The sequence below is a fragment of the Molossus molossus genome, unplaced genomic scaffold (genome assembly GCF_014108415.1).
Source record: "Molossus molossus isolate mMolMol1 unplaced genomic scaffold, mMolMol1.p scaffold_m16_p_20, whole genome shotgun sequence".
NCBI lineage: Eukaryota > Metazoa > Chordata > Mammalia > Chiroptera > Molossidae > Molossus > Molossus molossus.
Genome location: NW_023425356.1, coordinates 35,598,981 through 35,615,285, shown reverse-complemented (window position 1 = coordinate 35,615,285; position 16,305 = coordinate 35,598,981). Strand labels below are relative to the sequence as shown.

The window sequence follows — 16,305 nt, the reverse complement described above, 5'->3', positions numbered from 1 at the left end:
CTTCACCTCCATGTCAGCCTCTGGGGTGGCTCCACAAAAATCCAAGAATCTGGAGAACCACTTAAACATCGCCAGTCTAATTAATCATTACCATGTTCTGGACATATTTTATAAAAAATACAAAGGGGAGAGAAAGATAAATTCTCTGTGTATAACAGCAGTGAGGTTCTGCATGGCATTAATTTACAAGTACATATTGGAACTAGGAAGAGGAAACAATAACTAAAAAAAGATAGTTTGTAAGGTTTGTAAATTTGACTTGCTATTATAATTGGTTTTCCACGAAAAATTTATTTTGACTATAACTTAAAATATGCTAATTGCATACTATGCCTTTATATGTGATGGAAAATCAGACACTAATGTAGCAGAATTTTAAAAACACTACAGATTGAAATAAAATGCATATATACATATACATTAGTGTTTAAATAAAACTATACCTTGGACATTTAAAGCAAAGATTTCAGTGTAAATGTAACCAGCATATAAACAAACTGCTAAGCATTATGCCATTTACCAAACAGAATTTCATATTAGCCATTAGATGGCACCATATACCTACTAGTTCAGATAACTGTGCACTAATTTCCCCAACGTGTTTAAAGAGCACTATACAATGTATTTAACTTTTAAGTAAATGTTATACATATTATTTGTCTTCACTGTTAAAAGTTAACTTTTAAAGTAAAGAAAAATGATATAAGAAACTATATTTGGGGGGAGGGATTGCGAGGAAGGTGTCTGGGGAGAAAGAGGAGAAACATCTATAACAAAATAAAATAATAAAAACTGCAAAAAACACTTTTTTATTATTAATAAAGAAATATTAAAACAAAAAAAACTATATTTGTATCACATTTCTGGAACATTACAATTTAAAATAAATAATCCCTTTCAGAAATCTAACTGGAATGTTCTAAGACAACTATTCAAAAGTTAAAGGTCAGCTAGCTAGAGAATGTCTTCCCTTCAGCTAAATCTAAGTTAAAATTAATTGTCTACTTTAACAAATGTTTTAACTTTTCATTCCTAAACCAACACTGGACTATCAAGTCATATCAATTTAAAGTGTAGTTTCCCAGTCTCTATCCTGAAATCCTCTGCTCCCGATTTTTGTAGTCTATTTACATACTAAAAATGACCCCATTCTAATAATAACTTTATCCAGTTAAGAAAGTGTAATAGGGATACAATTTACCCTTACACATGAAAACATCAGATAACATATAAAACAATGGCACTAAGACACTAGACATCAGCCCTGGCCAGTTTGGCTCAGGGGTTGAACGTCGGCACAAGTCCGGGGTTTGGTTCCCGCTAGGGGCAAGTACCACACACACACACACACACACACACACACACACACACACAAAGACACTAGACATCAGCATGAAAGGGCAATGATCAATGAAGAAGAAGAAAAATTAGATTATTACTTTCCAAGGTTACTGACTGGAGAAAGTTTCCAAGCAGTGACAAAGAGAGAGGGAACCCAAGCAGAGCCCAGTGATCTCCCTGGACTGAGGAGATGAAAATTTGGGGGTACAAAAATTGAGTCAAGTGGTCCACATGGCTGAGTACCAGAGGAAAAAGAGGTGTACAGAGTGAGAACTCTAGATATCTACACTGACTAGTCCATGCGTTGAGGATTGCTCAAGATATTTATGTGAGGAAACTATCAGGATCCCTTAAAAGAATTAAAAGGAAGAGTGATCTCATCCTACACAGTACAAGAAATAGTGCCTATTCTCAAGATCCAAAATGGAAAAACCTCAAACCTTATAGGACACTGATTAAAGTACTAAGAAAGATCTTGTTCAGAAGAGAGAAAAAATTACCTCAAAATAAATGCAGATATGGTCCCACCTAATGTTTAAAAAGAAGACCAACAGCCAGACTGCCTCAGTTGGTTGAGTGTCATCCTATGCACTGAAAGGTTACCAGTTCAATTCCTGATCAAGGCACTTAGCTGGGTTGCGGGTTTGGTCCCCAGTCAGGGTGCATACGGAGGGCAACCAGTAGATGTTTCTCTCATATCAGTGTCTCTCTCTCTCTCTCTCTCTCTCTCTCTCTCTCAGCATGTCCTCAGGTGAAGATTAAAAAAATAAAGAAGACCAAAACAATAATAACAACCCCAATCAAATTCTAAATAACAATCTATTACAAAAACAAAACTCAAAAAATAAAAATATTCAATACATTACAAGGGAAACTTCACAATGTCCATCGTTGAATAAAAAATTATGAGGTATGCAAAGAAGAGGGAAAACAAGAGGAGAAAAATCAATCAAAATAGACTCCCAAAGATGACAGAATTAGTTAAGGACACAGTTATTATGATATATTCCACAGGTTCAAGAAGCTAGAGGAAAGACTGCATGTGTTAAAAAACACAGAAATACAATTTTAAACACCTACATCAAACTTATAAAGATGACAATGATAGTATCTAAGATAAAAACACAATTGAGGATATTAACATCAGATTAATTGTTGCAAAAGAAAACATTAGTCATCTTGAAGACACACCAATAGAGTATCTGAATTAAAACAGAAAAAAGAATGGGAAAAAAAACAAAACAGAAAACCAATAAACTGTGGGACCATTTCAAGTGGACAAATATATGTGTAATAGGATCCCATGATAAGGAAGCCAGAGAAGGGGAATCAAGAAAATGTTTGAGGAAATGATGGTCAAAAGTTTTACAAATTGAATGAAAACTACCAACCAAAAGAAGTTCATCAAACCCTAAGGACAAGAAACATGAAGAAAACTATAAAAAAGAACATCATACTCAAATTGCTTAAAATCAGCTATAAAATCATAATAGACAGCCAGACAAAAAAATATACATTATGTATGAGAAAAAAAAAAGGTTAACAGCAAATTATTCTTCAGAAACAATAAAGCTAGAAAAAAGGAGAGCACCATTCATCTATAATTTTTTACCAATAAAAACAACTCTGGCCCTGGCCGGTTTGGCTCAGCGGTTAGAGCGTCAGCCTGCGGTCCTGAGAGACCCGGGTTCGGTTCCCGCTAAGGGCGCATACCTTGGTTGCAGTTTGTCCCCGGCCCTGGTCGGTCGTGCGGGTGGCAGCCACTCGATGTGTTCCTTTCACATCGATGTCTCTCTCTCTCTCTCTCTGTTCCTCTCTCTCCCTCCCACTTTACCTGAACAAAAAATGGAAAAATGTCCTCAGGTGAGGATAAAAAAAACAAAAAAAAAAACAACAACTCTGAAAAACAAAGGAAAAAAATTTTTTAAGTGAGACATACAAAAACTGAAATTTTCACCAGTGAACATGCTATGAGGAATGTTAGTCCTTCAAGCACAAAGGAAATGATACCAGATGGAAACCTAGATCTACAAAAAAGAAATACAGAGCACTAGAAATGGTAAATGCATGGGCAAATACAGTTTTTGTCTTATTATTTAAATTTCTTAAGAAGATAATCAAGAGTAATTTCATGAAAAAGGGTACAGTAGGAAGCTTCAAGGGTTCATTCCGCCACTAAAACAACCTTTAAATGGAAAAAATGATCAGAATCAACCATTTCTGAATTCTGGAAACGGAACACAAACAGCAACCAGGGACACACCTGATGAAGGAGGAGGCTCAGTAAGACAGCAGTGTGCACAAACCAGCTATCATCCCCAGTATTCAGCCCTCCTTCAGCAGTAGGGAGAGCAGCTCACGTTCCTGGAGCACAGATGGCTGGTGCTCAGGCTGGCAGTAAGGACTTACTCCTCCAAATATTCAGGGTTCTGCGTTTTAGTCATTTTAGCAATTCCCTGAAAAGCCAACGCAGATGCTTGTCTTTGTTTTGGCCCCCTCGGGCTACAGCAACTACCCCAACAACAGTTATTGGATGATTTGGAGACACATACATCTTTGTTTTGCTTGGTATTTTGGATTCAGACATTTAGGGAAACCTCTGTGAGGTCACTGGCTGACCACAGATATAATAGAAAAGAAACTTCAATGGCTACACAAAAGAATAAACACAGACTTTTCAAAAATAGTCTGGAACAGGCCTAAAGAGACAACTACATCCCCCACCAAGAAAAAAATCTTTGAGGAGCAGAAGAATCTGATTTCTGTACCACCTTATGGTATTCAAATGTCCAATTCTCAACAACAAAAACACAAGGCATTTAAAGAAACAAAAGAAAGGTTCATTCACAGGAAACAATAGTCATAGATAATAAATTAAGTGTCTTAAATATGCTCAATGAGCTAACAAAAGCAATGTGCAAAGAACTAAAGGAAATCGAGACAACAGTGTATGAAAAAATAAGGAATGTCAATTAAGAGAAAGAAGCTTTGAAAAAATAGAAATTCTGAAGATAAAGACAATTGGAAGATAGGATCATCAGAATTATTCAAATTGAGCAGCAGAAAGAAAAAATGAATACAGAAAAATGAACAGAGCCTGGGTGACCTATAGGACACCATCAACCATACCAACATATACACTGTAAAATGTCTCAGAATAAGAGAGAGAAAATGACAGAAAAAAATAATTAAAATAATTGCTACAGTTTTCCCAAATATGTTTAAAGAAATTAATGCAAATATCCAAAAAGATCAAGAAATTCCAAGCAGAATAAATGCAATGACATCCACACTAAGTCTCATTAAACTACTGAAAGATAAATACAAAGAACCTTGAAAGCAGCACGAGAGAAATGGCTCAATACAAATAAAAGATCCTCAAGAATAACAACTTATTTTTCACACAAAGCCATGGAGTATAGAAGGCAGCAATGTAACATCTCAAGTATTAAAAAAAAAAAAAAAAAAAAGAAAAGAAACTGTCAACCAAGAATTCTATGTACAGCAAAAATATCCTTCAAGAAGGAGGGAGAAATAAAAGCATTTCCAGATTTTAATAAAGCTGACGGAGTCTTTTCCTAGTAGACCTACCCTACAATAAATACTAAGGTATCACTTTAGGCTGAAATAAAGAAACACTAGACAATAACTAAAAGCCATATGAAGAAATAAAGAAAAATGGTAAAGGTAAATAGACAGATAAATATAAAAGTTAGTATTACACTGTTTTTTTGTTTACAACTCCTCCCCCATATAATTTCAAAAATAAATGTATAAAACAATAATTATAATCTATGTTAAAGGGCATACAATGTATGAAGATGTATTCCATGACAATAACAATTAAAAGGGGAAGGAAAGAGATGTCCAGAAGCAGTTTATATACTACTGAGAGTAAACTGGTATTAGTCAACTACTTTGTTGTAAGTTTAAGATGTTAATTGTAATCTCCAATGTAAAAACAACAAATATAACTTTTAAAATATTAAAAGGAAAAAAGGGAATCAAAATGGTACACTACAAAAAGATAAACTAAATTTTTAAAAAATTAGAATAAAAAAATGTAGAAAATATAAAATACGTATACCTAAATGGCAGAAGTAAATGCTTCTGTGTCAGTAATTATTTTAAATATAAATGCATTAAACTCTCCAATTAAAAGACAGAGATTGGTAGAATGGTTTTTAAAAATGATCTATCGCCCTGGCTGGTTTGGCTCAACAGTTAGAGCGTCGGCCTATGGTCCAGAGAGACCCGGGTTTGGTTCCCACTAAGGGCGAGTACCTCGGTTGCAGTTTGTCCCCGGCCCTGGTTGGTCGTGTAGGTGACAGCCACTTGATGTGTCCCTTTTACGTCGATGTTTCTCTCTCTCTTCTTCTCTCTCCCTCCATCTGAACAAAAAATGGAAAAATGTACTCGGGTGAGGGAAAAAAATAGATCCATCTATACGCTGTCTACAAGAGATTTACTTTAAATATAAACAAAGGTTGAAAGTAAAAGGCTATAAAAGATATTCCATACAATAATAACCAAAAAAGAGCTGAGGTGGTTGACCACGTTATTATTAGACAAAACAGGATTTAAGACAAAAAAAAAAAAAAAGGTTACAAAATAAACAATGTAATATTTAAATAAAAGGTTCGACAGAGCAAAAAGATGTTATAAACATATATGTAATGTACCTAACAACAGAGTCCAAAATTATATGAAGTAAAAATAGAAACAGCCCTGGCCAGTTTGGCTCAGCGGTTGGAGCGTCGGCCTGCGGTCCAGAGAGACCTGGGTTCGGTTCCCGCTAAAGGCACGTACTTCGGTTGCAGTTTGTCCCCGGCCCTGGTTAGTCGTGCGGGTGGCAGCCACTCGATGTGTTCCTTTCACATCGATGTTTCTCTCTCTCTCTCTCTTCCTCTCCCTCCCTCCCAATCTATCTAAACAAAAAGTGGAAAATTGTCTTCGGGTGAGGATAAAAAAAAAAAGAAAGAAACAACTGAAGGAAGAAATACTTCTACAAAAATAGTTAGAGCTCAGTTGGTTACAGCATCATCTCCTACACCAAAAAGGTTGTGGGTTCAAGACCAATAAGGAGATTCCATCACTATAAACGAACTAGACCTCATACACCTACACAGACTACTCTACCCAACAACAGGAGCATATACATTCTTCTTAACTGTATAATGTACTATTCTCAAGATATACCATATAGTAGTCCATAAACCAAGTCTTAATAAATTTAAGAAGAATAAATCATACAACTGATCTCCTCTAACTAAAATGGAATGAAACTAGAAATCAGTAACAGGAGGAAAACACACAAATAAGTGGAAATCAACAAACTTTAAAACAACAATGATTCAGAGAAATCACATGGAAAGTTAGAAAATATCCGGATATGAGTAAAAACAAAAACACAGGTTAGACTTATAGGATGTAGCAAAAGTGATGATAAAAGGAAAAGTTAAAGCTGTAAACACATACATTAAAATAGATGATCTTAAATAACCTAAACTTCTATCTTAAGACACTGGTAAAAGAAGAGCAAACTAAAGCCAAAGCCAGAAGGAAGAATTAAATAACAAAATCAGAGTAGAGATAAATAAAATGAAAAATAAAGAACAATTAATAAAACCAAAACTTGGTTGTTTGAAAAGATCTACAAAACAGATAAATCTTTAACTAGATTAACTAACAAAAAGAGAGAGAGAGAGAGCAGACACAAATAACTTAAAACGAGAAATGAAATTGGAAACATTACAGAAACAAAAAGAATTATAAGAGAATATACGAATAATTGTAAACCAACAAGTTTAATATAGGTTTAACTTAGACAAATTCCCAAAAACACACAAACTACCAAACTGAATTAGGAAGAAATAGAAAATCTGAATAGATCTGTAACAAGTACTCAGAATGGATCAATATTCAAAAACCTCTCAAAGAAAAACCCAGGACCACATGACTTCCCTGGTGAAATGCAGCACATTTAAAGAATAACTAAGGCCACCTTTCTCAAACTACTCCAAAAAAAAAAACCAGAAAAGGAAAAACATTTCTAATTCTATGAAGCCAGCATTATAATGATACCAAAGCCAAAAATACTACAACAGAAAATCATAGACCTATAGTCCTTAAAATAACTGATGCAAAATTCCTCAACAAAATAGCAAATTGAATTCAGTAGCATATCTTTAAAAATGTATAAATTGTGACCATTCAGAATTTATTGCAAGAATTTCCAACATATGAAAGTCAGTCTAAAGGAGATTTCAAAATGAAGACCACAACCAGAGACAAAGAAGGCTACTACATAATATAGAAAGGATCTATCCAACAGGAAGATATAACCTTGATAAACATATAGGCACCCAATATAGGAGCACCAACATATATTAAAATCTTCTGGAGCACCTCAAAGGAGAAATCAACAGCAATACAATAGAAGCAGGGGACTTCAACACCCACTGATATCACTGGATAGATCTTCTAGACAAAAAATTAACAAGGAAACACAGACTCTAAATGAAGCGCTAGATGAAATAGGCTTCATAAATATCTATAGAGAATTACACCCCAAAACTGCAGAATTCACATTCTTCTCAAGTGCACATGGGACATTCTCAAAGATAGACCACATAGTAGGGCACAAAATAAGTCTCTACAAGTTCAAGAAGATTGAAATCATATCAAGCATCTTCTCAGATCACAATGGCATGCAACTAGAAATCAACTGCAACAAGAACACGCAAAGACATTTGAAATCATGCAGGCTAAATAGCATGTTTTGAACAATGAATGGATTATACCATGGAAATCAAGGAAGAAATTAAAAACTTCCTGGAAACCAATGAAAATGAACACACAACAACACAATCTATGGGATGCAGCGAAAGCAGTTCTGAGAGGGGAGTTCATAACACTACAGGCCTACCTCAAGAAGCAAGAAAAATTTCTAATAGACTATCTAACCTCAAAACTTAAAGACCTAGAAAGCAAACAAAAAGAAAACCCCAGAGCAAGTAGAAGGAAGGAAACAGTAAAGATCAGAGCAGAAATAAATGACATGGAGACCAAAAAACAATTCAAAGGATCAATGAAACAAAGAGCTGGTTCTTTGAAAAGATAAACAAGATTGATGGACCCTTAGCTAGACTCACCAAGAAACCAAATACACAAAATCAGAAATGAAAGAGGAGAAATAATAACTGACACCACAGAAATACAAAGGATTGTGAACAAATATTATGAACAATTATACATCAACAAATCGACAATCTAAGCAAAATGGACAAATTTCTAGAAACACATAGTCTCCCAAAACCGAACCGGGAAGAGATAGAAAACTTGAATATACCAATAACAACAGAAGAAATTGAAGATGTAATCAAGACTCTCCCAGCAAACAAAAGCCTAGGCCCGGATGGCTTCACAGGGGAATTTTACTGAACATTCAAAGAAGAACTAATACCCATTATCCTCAAACTATTTCAAAAAATTCAAGAAGGAAGACTTCCAAACTTGTTTTATGAGGCCAGCATAATTCTAATTCCAAAACCAGAAAAAATACACTACAAAGAAAGAAAACTACCGACCAATATCCCTGATGAACATAGAAGCCAAAATCCTGAACAAAATACTAGCAAATCGAATCCAGCAGTACATCAAAAAAATTATTCACCTTGACCAAGTGGGAGTCATCCCAGGGATGCAAGGCTGGTACAATATTCACAAATCAAAAAATGTGATACAGCACATAAACAAAACGAAAGATAAAAATCATATGATCATATCAATAGATGCTGAAAAAGCATTTGACAAAATCCAGCACCCATTTCTGATAAAAATGCTCAGCAATTTGGGAACAGAGGGATCATATCTCGACATAATAAAGGCCATATATAAAGACCTACAGCCAACATCATACTCAATGGGCAAAAATTAAAAGCATTTCCCTTAAGAACAGGAACAAGACAAGGATGCCCACTTTCACCACTCTTATTTAACATAGTACTGGAAGACGTAGCCAATGCAATCAGAAAGGAAGAAAAAATAAAAGGGATCCAAACTGAAAAGGAGGAAGTGAAACTTATTCACAGATGACATAATACTATATTCAGAAAACCTCAAAGACTCCACCAAAAATTTACTAGACTTAATAAATGAATTTGGCAAAGTAGCAGGATAAAAAATTAACATCAAGAAATCGACGGCATATTTGCCCTGGCTGGTTTGGCTCAGCGGTCAGAGCTTCGGCCTGTGGTCCAGAGAGACCCGGGTTTGGTTCCCACTAAGGGCACGTACCTTGGTTGCAATTTGTCCCCAGCCGTGGTTGGGTCATGTGCACTCGATGTGTCCCTTTCACGTCAATGTTTCGCTCTCTCTCTCTCTTTCCCCCTCCCACTCTATCTGAACAAAATATGGAAAAATGTCCTCAGGTGAGGATAAAAAATAAAAAAGAAAAAGAAATCGACGGCATTCCTATACACCAATGATGAACTCACAGAAAGAGAAACTGAAAAAACAATCCCATTTACCATCGCGGAAAATAAATTAAGATACCTAGGAATAAACTTAACCAAAGAAATAAAGGACCTACTCACAGAAAACGACAGGTCATGATAAAAAGAAATAGATGAAGATATAAAAAAATGGAAGCACATACCTTGTTCATGGATTGGAAGAATTAACATTATTAAAATGTCCATACTACCCAAAGCAAACTGTAGATTCAATGCAATCCCCATCAAAATACCAATGGCATACTTCACAGAACTAGAACAAATACTTCAAAAGTTCATATGGAACCAAAAAAGACCTTGAATAGCCACAGCAATCTTGAAAAAAAAAGAACAAAGTTGGAGGGGTCATATTACCAGATTTCAGGTTATACTACAAAGCCACTGTAATCAAAACAACCTGGTACTGGCACAAGAACAGACATATAGACGAGTGGAACAGAACAGAGAACCTAGATATGGACCCAAGGCGATATGCTCAATTAATATTTGACAATGGGGGCAAGAGCACACAGTGGATTAAAGACAGCCTCTTTAATAAATGGTGTTGGGAATATTGGACAGCTACATGCAAAAAATGAAACTAGACCATCAACTTACACCATACAGAAGAATAAACTCAAAACGGATAAAAGACTTAAATGTGACTCTTGAATCCATAAAAATCCTAGAAGAAAACATAGGCAACAAAATTTCAGACATCATATGCAGCAGATTTTTCACTGATACATCCCCTAAGGCAACAGAACAAAGGAGAAGAACACATGGGACTATATCAAACTCAAAAGCTTCTGCATAGCAAAAGATACAATCATCAAAATGGAAAGGCAACCCACTATATGGGAGAGCATAATTGCCAATGATATATCAGATAAGGGGTTAATCTCCAATATATATAGAGTGCTCATACAACCCAACAAATGGAATACAAAGAACCCAATTAAAAAATGGGCTGAGGAACTAAATGGACACCTCTCCAAACAGGACATACAAATGGCCAAGAGACATATGAAGAAATGCTCAACATCACGAATCCTCAGAGAGATGTAAATTAAATTAACAATGAGGTATCACCTCACACCTGTCAGAATGGCCGCCATCAACAAATCATCAAACAACAAGTGTTGGCAAGGGTGTAGAGAAAAGGGGACTCTAGTACACTGCTGGTGGGAATGCAGACTGGTGCAGCCACTATGGAAAACAATATGGTGTTACATCGAAAAATTAAAAATTGAACTTCCATTTGACCCAGTGATCCCACTTCCAGAAATATACCCTATGAAGCCTAAAACACCAATCAGAAAGAATATCTGTACCCCCATGTTCATAGCAGCACTATTTACTATAGCTAAGACCTGGAAACAGCCCAAATGTCCATCAGTAGACGAATGGATAAAAAAGTAGTGGTACATATACACAATGGAGTACAATGCAGCTGTAAGAAAGAAAGATCTCTTATCCTTTGAGACGACATGGAGGGACTTGGAAAGTATTAGCCTAAGCAAAACAAGGCAAGCAGAAAAAGATAAATACCACATGATCTCACTTATTTGTGGAATATAATGAACATAACAGTCTGAGGAATAGGGTAGACCCAGAGACGTGGAAGTAGGGTACAGACTGACAACCCTCAGAAGAGTGGGTGGTGGGGGGAGGGAAGAAATAAACCACAGAACTGCCCTGGCCAGTTTGGCTCAGCGGTTAGAGCGTCGGCCTGCGGTCCGGAGAGACCCGGGTTCGGTTCCCGCTAAGGGCACGTATTTCGGTTGCAGTTTGTCCCCGGTCCTGGTTGGTTGTGTGGGTGGCAGCCACTCGATGTGTCCCTTCACATCGATGTTTCTCTCTCTCTCTCCCTTCCTCTCTCTCCCTCCCACTCTATCTGTACAAAAAATGGAAAAATATCCTCGGGTGAGGATAAAAAAAAACAAAAAAAAAACCACAGAACTTATATGCATGTATGCATAACCAATGGACATGGACAACAAAGCCAGGGACAGGATGGGGGGGGATGGGGAGGAGGGTATCAATGGGGTAAAAAAGGAGAAACATCTATAACATAAATAAAATTTAAAAAAATAAATAAATTTTTTAAAAAATGAAAAAGAACACAGTAGATTTGTCTTACATGGTATGTAGTAGAAGGTTACTAATGTTTTTAAGGTCAGTGTGTCTGTGATTACCTTGGCCTTTCTCCATGACTGTAAGATGTCTACTACAGCCCCAGTCACCAAAGAACCATCTGCTAGAGAAAGAACTAAATACAGGGAATGATGCTAGTGTGTCTGACCTTTTTTCTAAGGAAAGTGAATGATTTTCCTGATGACTACCACTTCTTTCATTTGTTCTCTTTGGGAGAAACCATACCACAAGTCTACCCTTTGTATGAGGAAACTGGGAAACCAGGTCATGTTAATTATGACTGGTTTGCGTTTTGCCACAATAAAACTAAGTCAAGATTCTATTTTCAAGGATGAACTAGAGATGGATATTGTTAAGATAGATAAAAGTGTTGGAAAAAAAAAATTTAATAACTCAAAGGAAATCTCAAAATAAATAAATAAAAGTAATTCTGGGGGCTGGGGGCGAGACTGAAGCTGCTATTCTAAAAGACAAGAAGGGTTGTCCATTTGATCACCCACCACTGGTCCCATGACTGCCATGCAGATGGATCCTGAGCCTGCCAAGAGCCTCTTCTTCAAAGGGGTCACTGTGTTCATTCTGAATATGCCCAAGGGGGCAGAATTTGGTACTGACTGCAACTCTTGGGAGGTGGGGTCCTAGTTCCAGGATGTGAAGATGATTCCACCAGGCAACCACGTCCTGCACTACAGCTCTGTGGACCAGGCCAATCCCAGGGACATGGGCCCTTGTATGGCTTCCTTAGCCTGCAGCAGCGGTGACTGATGGTCCTGTACTGGAATGTGGTCCAGGAAGAGGCAGACCTTACCCCAGCCCCAGAGGCTGAGGTGGAGGCCATGAGGGCCAACCTCTAGGAGATGGACCAGTCCCTGGAACCTTAACCATATGCCACACTCAATAAGGGGATCTCACTCACCAACTTCATCAGGAAGGCCAGAATGGAGAGGATACAACCTAAGAGCCAGCAGATCTGTGCCTTCCCAGGGGTGCTGCCTGTGCTCTCCCTGAAGCACACCAAGGACCAAATGGGACAGAATCTACCCCACTGTGGCACTGAGTGCAAAAGCTACCAAGAAGGCCTGGCCCACCTGCCTGAGATGAAGCCCAAAGGCAGGACTTAGATCAGTTTCTCAGAGCTGCCAACACAGACTCCCAGCAGGTGCTGCACCACCAGAGATAAGCAGGCACAGCATGGACCTGAGCTAGGCCCTGGAGACTGCGTTCCTCAGCAAGTCGTTCCTCAGTAGTCCCCAAGATGGACTCAGTGAACTTCAGTTTACCTTTGTATGCTTCCTGCTGGGGAATGTTACAAGGCATCTGACCACTGGAAGCAGCTCCTGAACCTCCTGTGGTCAGAAGAAGCCGTGGTGAAGCACCACACTCTTCTCTACATCCACCTCATCTCCATCCTGTTCCACCAGCTCAGGGAGATCCCCACTGACTTCTTTGTGGACACTGTCACCCAAAACAACTTCCTCACCAGTATGTACAGGTTTTCTTTCCCTGTGCCTGCAGCATTGCCGTGGATGCCACCCTGAGGCAGAAAGTTGCAAAGTTCCAAGCTCACTTGACTACGAAGTTCTGGTGGGACTTCGGAGCCTGAGGACTGCGTCCTGGTGGTGGTGGAGCTCCCCAGAAGTGTGGAGCCTGGCTAACTGGGAATGCTCTCAGCAAGGGAAGACCCCTTTCTGACCTCTCCACTCATGCCATCTACTGGGACTGCTGGAGCAACAGCCCCACCATGTTCTGCAGAGACAGAGCCAGAATTCTCTCCTTCACCAATAAATACATTCCTTTAGTGCCAACAAGGCTGTACCATCCTGAAGGCACATTCGTGGGCTCTCCATCAGCCTGGCCTTGGTGCTAACCTGACTGAGTTCTAGATGGACTCTCTAGAGAGACCTGCCTCAGCAGCAACCTACTTCCTTCTGAATGAGAAGAAATGGAGCCAAAAGCCCAAGAGAATTGATCACTTATTCCCTAGGATGGTTAGAAAACAAGAAATGCTACACTGCCAAGTGGTCTGAAATGTCAGTTGGTGATTTTTAAGTTAAACGGAGGGTAGTCGGGAGATGAACCAGAATTTCTGCCTACCTCTTGTTGAAAGGGAATATGTCAAAGAAAACATGAGCATGTGACCGCTCAGGAGCACAAGACTGGGGAGGGCATAGCACAGATGGTTGGGTTGTATCTGACAAGTCGTCAGCTTTTACTTTCTCTAAGTTCCTTTCTCCTGTCCAGAGGTCCCAGTGGGTAATCTCCCCAAGAATGTTGTGGTCCCTGACCTCAGGGACCTTGCTAGTGCCACATCTCTCCCATGTGTTTTATTCTGAGAAATATTCAAAGTGATGAAAAGCAAGGACCTACCACCAAGATTATTCTACCCATCAAGCTATCATTTAGAATTGAAGGTCAGATAAAGAGCTTCCCAGACAAGAAAAAGCTGAAGTTGTTCATCACCACCAAACCAGTATTACATGAAATGTTAAAGGATCTTCTTTTAAAAGAAGAACAAAAAAATCAAAACTATGAACAATAAAATGGCAATAAATACTTATCTACCAACAATTGAATCCAAAACTCAAAATAAACGAATAAGCAGAACAGAAACACTCATAGATACGGAGAACATTTTGACGGTTGTCAGATGGGAAGGAGGTTGTAGGAATTGATGAAAAAGGTGAAGGGCTTTAGAGGAACAAATTAGTAGTTATATTATAGTCATGGGTGTAAAGTACAGCCTAGGGAATATAGTCGATAATATTCTAATAACTATGTATGGTGTCAGATAGATATGAGATTTTTTGGGATGATCACTTAGTAAGCTTTATCATCTTATCACTGGGTGTACACCTGAAACAAATATAATATTGTATGGTAACTGTAACTGAAAAATAAAACATAATACATGATTAAAACCATAAATAAATAACAAAACAAAACAAGGGCAAATAAAACCCAAAGTAAATAGGAGAGAAAATAATAAAGATTGTAGAAGAAATCAATGAAACTAAGAAAACAGATACACATTAGAGAAAAATCAATGAACCGTATCTCACTCTTTGAGAACACCAAGAAAACTGATAAATCTGTAGTTGGAATGATCAGGGGAAAAAATACAGAAGACAGAAATTACCAATATCAGGAACAAAAACATTCCATTACTATCGACATTAATAGGATAAAAGAAATATTGTGGACAATTTCATGTCAATAAATCCAGCAATGTAGATGAAATCAACAAATTCTTTTAATGACAAACATCAGAGCCCACTCAGAAAGAAACAGATAAATGAACAGTTCTATTAAAAAACTAAATGTGTAGCCCTGGCCGGTTTGGCTCAGCGGTTAGAGCGTCGGCCTGCGGTCCCGAGAGACCCGGGTTCGGTTCCCGCTAAGGGCACGTACCTCGGTTGCAGTTTGTCCCCGGCCCTGGTTGGTCGTGCGGGTGGCAGCCACTCGATGTGTCCCTTTCACATCGATGTTTCTCTCTCTCTTCCTCTCTCCCCCTCCCACTCTACCTGAACAAAAAAATACAAAAATGTCCTCAGGTGAGGATAAAAAAAACAAAACAAACAAACAAAAAAAACTAAATGTGTAAATGTGTAATTCAAAACTTCCCAAAAAGAAAAGTCCGGGTTTCTATAACCTGGTGCAGCGACTATGAAAAACAGTATGCAAGTTCTTCAAAAAAACTAAAGATAGAACTACCATATGATCCACTGATTCCATTTCTTGTTATTTATCTGAAGTAAACAAAAACACAAATTCAGAAATATATATGCACCCCATATTCACTGCATTATTTACAATAGCCAAAACATGCAAACCACCTAAGTGTCAATCGATGAATGAATGGATAAAATGCAGCGCGCATCCACACACCCACACCCACACCCACACACACCCACACACACACACACACACAGTGGAATATTACTCAGCCATAAAAATGAATGAATGAAACCTTGCTCTGGCCAGTTTGGCTCAGCAGTTAGAGCATCAGCCCACGGACCAGAGAGTCCCGGTTTCGGTTCCTGCTAGGGGCACATACCTCAGTTGCAGTTTGTCCCCAGCCCCGGTTGGGGTCATGTGGGTGTCAACCAGTCAGTGTGTCTCTCACATCAATGTTTCTCTCTTTCTCTTCCTTCCTCTCTCCCTTCCACTCTATCTGAAGATAAATGCAAAAAAAAAAAAAAAGAATGAAACCTTGCCATTTATGGCCACATGAAAAAACCTCGAGGGCATTACGCTAACTGAAAATTCAGAAAGACAAACACTGCCTGATCTCACTCATGGACTCATATGTGGG

The 16,305-nt window shown here is 38.1% G+C and overlaps 1 protein-coding gene and 1 pseudogene across 2 annotated transcripts in view; one reads left to right on the top strand and one right to left on the bottom strand.

Moving 5' to 3' along the window:
* The window catches only part of SYT14 (synaptotagmin 14), a 182,551-nt gene that overhangs the window by 145,182 nt on the left and 21,064 nt on the right, over window positions 1–16,305 (bottom strand). The window lies entirely within an intron of this gene.
* On the top strand, window positions 12,504–13,648 carry LOC118637390 (annotated as a pseudogene).